Raw genomic sequence first — 4,174 nt, 5'->3', positions numbered from 1 at the left:
GTGATCGGAGAGCCAGGGGATCCGACACAGAAGAGCAGGAAGAAACGCTCCTGGCAGGATTGTCATCCATGAAGTCTAGAAAGCATCCAGTTNTCTGAAACAGGCTCCAGGCTCCGAGCTGGCAGTCAGCACAGAGCCCAACGCGGGGCTCGAAGCCACGAACCGCGAGATCATGACCTAAGCGAAAGTCGGACGCTTAACCGACTAAGCCACCCAGGCGCCCCTGGACTGTTTTATTTTTTATTTTCATTCACGTATTTGTTTTGAGAGAGAGAGAATGAGCAGGGAGAGGGGCAGAGAGAGAAAGGGAGAGAGAGAATCCCAAGCAGGCTCTGTGCTGCCAGTGCAGAGCCCAATGTGGGGCTCGAACCCATGAACCATGAGATCATGACCCGAGCCTAAACCAAGAGTCATACCGAACCACCCAGGTGCCCCTACTATTTGATTTTTAAATATATCCCCGTGACTTTTTACTCAGTTCATTCTCAGCTGTTCCACTGAAATAAAAATCCTAAGAAACGTAGATATACCTGATTGACATAGACATAAAAAAACAACCCTGGACCGTCTTTGGTTGATTAATGGGTAGAATTCAACATGGACCTTCAAGCAGCCAACCTCCCTTGTACCTTGTACTGAAGCCACTTGAAATTCTAGGCTTTCCCTGAACACATCCTGTTTCTTCATAGTTTTGTGCCTTGGTATATGTTCTTCCCTCTAGGGAATTCCCTCTCACCCAGTCCCCTTCTGGCAAATCCTACTCACCCCCTATTTAGCCCAAATTCTTCCACTAACTCTGCTCCAGAGCCATGGAAACAGTCATTTCTTTCTCTATCCTTGTGTAGCATATAGTGATTCTTTCATCATAGAACATTTCACCTTGTGTGCAACTATCTTCCTTTCTGAGAAGAGGCCTTCCATCAGAGGATTCGTAGAAGTTGTGTGTCGTAAAGAACCCCACATGCTGTTCCCTTTGATAGCGGGTTTACCTGTTCTTCTCTCTTTCCCTTCACAGGGAAAAATTCAAGCATCTTCAACCTTGTCACCGTCTGCGTTCTTATCTGAGTATTCGAGGCCCGTTTAAACCTCACGCGTGTCTATATTATTTTGCAGCAAACAAATAAAAACAGTCTGTACTATCCCAGGTCAGGCGGGAATTGATATAGGGCTAAAAGGAAAACTCGTCCTTAAATCGATAAACTCTTGTGTCTGTCAACAGACAATTCCGTCGTTATTCTCAGTTTGTTGCTTCCTATCTTGAGTCACTTATTCTGTGCTGGAAGAAGGCCTCATCTCCTGATTCAGACAAGGCCAAGTAGAGCTGGATTTCCTGTGACCTCATTAACTGATCACCCATAGACCATTCCTGCAGGGAGATACAATAGGGTGGCAAACCACTAGCTACCCAGAAAGGAATTCCTAGAGACAAAAGATTTCGTAGAGCCACCCAGGACACAGAGGAACATATTTTAACTTTTTAACGGCCTTGCTGTTATATCGTAGTGTGAACTCTGCCAAAAATATTTGCCCCCAGACGGACATCTGTTGTCCCCTAAACCCCGGCGCCATGTGGAAATGCAGCTGCAAATGGCTGGCCTGCTCTATCTTCGCATGGATGGTAAAAACACCAGTGGGGTTTCCGCTCTCAGTCTCGGTTGCCGAGAGAGTGAGGTGGGCGCAGAACGAATGAGAACTCTGGAGAGTCGCCACAGTCAACAGAAAGGCCGGGTAAAGAGGAGAAACATCAGAGCATCTCAGAGGACGGACTTCCTCTCCGAGCAGGAAGGCCAAGGGTTGACGAGTTCGCTGCAGGGGCACGTGGGCACAGGCTGGGCTGGAAACATGATCACTTTCATCAGGGGTGGGTTCTTCTTAATCAGAAACAGCTGCCCTTGTAGGGCCTTCCCGAAGTTTCTGCTCGTGGAGAAGCCAGAATGCACCATGATGTACACAGAGGACAAAACCAACTCTTTCGCCCTTAAAACTGGAGGAGGGAAAACTTCCTTCCCGAGAGCCCCTGGGGGCACGAGGAAGTCTGCCCACCCGAGGCTGCTTGCTGATTTCTCCGCACCAAGGCCTTACTGTCGCCGGTGCCCACTGTGCCCTTCTGTCGCTCACCTTGAGTAAAAGCAAAGCTCTCTGTAATTAGAAAGACGATGATGTCATGGAGAAAAGAGCCAGGCTCCACACAAAACCCCGGGCTGCAAACTCCAAAGCCACGCTGGAATTTGAAATTTAAGTCCAAATGACAGGATACCATAACACCGCCACGCAGGGGCTGGGGACACAGAGTGGCCGGTGGACAGACCTCGGGGACCTTAGAACTCTCCCCACCGCGGGGGAGACATTTTATTCAAACCCCGGGAGAGTGGATGTTTCTGAGAAGGAACTGCATAAACATTCCAGGCAAAACCACCAGGAAAAGCCATTGTCTGGTTCTGTGAGCTGATGGAAAGGCCGCTCATTGTCTCTGAGGAGAAGTGGGTAGAAGGTCACTGAATTCTAGCATTCAGTTTGGTTTCCTACCTAGAGTCGTTGACAGTTACATTTGTTTTTGGAAAAGCCTACGATTTAATAGACGTGACCTTCCACTCTCTGATGGATATGCTTTTTAGGAGCCGAGAGATCTCACTGTATAGGCAACAGGGCCCTTATCCCCCAGCCCTGTATTCGGACCGCCTTCTGTGCGTCCCACCTCTTCATTGGAGAAACACTCCCAGGGACGTATTTTCCAAACCTGGTTCCTGGCCATCTTGTACCTAGTTGCAATCTTCTCAAGGAAATGCCGCCACCACTACCCAGGTATTTGCCCTGAAATCCTTAAGGTAATGTTAGACGCTGTCCTCTTCGCCTTTCAATGGATCTACCAAATTCTGTTGGGATCATTTCTTAAGTCGGCTCCATTTTCTCCAAGCTCTCTCTTCAGATTCTTCCCCTTTGTGCCCTGCGCCACGGTCACAGTCGTGTGCTGCTCAGCTAGCCCTCACGTTCCTCCTAGGGCTCCGGTCCCTCTTCCACATGACTGACAGAGTTAGCTGTCTACAACATGATGTCAACTGTATGATCGATCGCTTGAATCGTACACTCAAGAAGTCCAAACTAAGGCTAACACGGCGCCTGACAAATCAGATTTCCTAGCGTTGTGACAAGATGGACCGAGACGGGGCACAACAGAGGCAGAGCAGAGGCAAATGTAAATCCCAGTCTGGATTCATGCCCTTGACACTTTCCAGCGCCGGGTGCCGACAAGTTACTTAGCCTGTCTGTAGCTACGGTTTCCGCACCTGTAACAGCAGTAAATGCTAGAGAACGTTATTGTCACTGTTATTACATTAAAATCTCTTAGCACAGACAGTGACATTCATTACACCATAGGTGAACAAAGACTCATAGGGAGATGACCTTCTGCAAAAATTGTGTGGCTTGTGACACTTCCGGGAACCCAGTGTATAAATCCTAAGACCTTACTCCTAATGGGATGGGTGACACTTTCAATCTCACGTGAATAAGACCAGATTGGAGTCATTCATTAATTGAAAAGTTATTTATTGTCTCTCTGTAATGTGCCAGACACTGGGCAAGGTCTTGTTCAACTTCGATTCCTTTATTATAACAGAAAACTTCCTAGCACCTATTAGAGATAAAAACGCACGTGTAGAAATGAAAATACCTATTGCTTCAGTCTCTGAAACCAAACAAAATTAAACACAAATGTCACAGATTCTACAGAAGTTAAAAATTATAGTTCATGCTTCTTAGAGAGTCCTACAATCCCACCTAAATGTTTCCGAAACCCTCGAATGAATTTTCCAAAACATGCTGGGTAACATGTGTTTTTCCTGGTATAAGTAGCCTTCTTTGATCTGAGTTTAAAAAAGGACTCCGTCGAAATGTCACGAAACCTTCATTTTCCTGTTCTTACATTCTTTAGCGTGAAAGCGTCTTATTTCCTGACGTCTTTGGTAGCTGGGATATGTACCATGTATTTGAGCCTTAAGAGTACTGTAGAGTTAGGAGTTAGAAAATATTAAGAAAGCACCGTAGAAGAATTTTGTTAAGCAATCGGTAGATAAAAGATAAAAGAGCAAAGGGAGAGATCTTAATAGCTAAATGATTAACAGCTATTTTCTCAGGGCCAAGAGATAAGATTTGGATTTGGGCCAAGAGGTCTTTG

The sequence above is a fragment of the Crocuta crocuta genome, unplaced genomic scaffold (genome assembly GCF_008692635.1).
Source record: "Crocuta crocuta isolate KB4526 unplaced genomic scaffold, BGI_CrCroc_1.0 scaffold224, whole genome shotgun sequence".
NCBI lineage: Eukaryota > Metazoa > Chordata > Mammalia > Carnivora > Hyaenidae > Crocuta > Crocuta crocuta.
Note: the sequence above shows the minus strand (reverse complement) of the source record.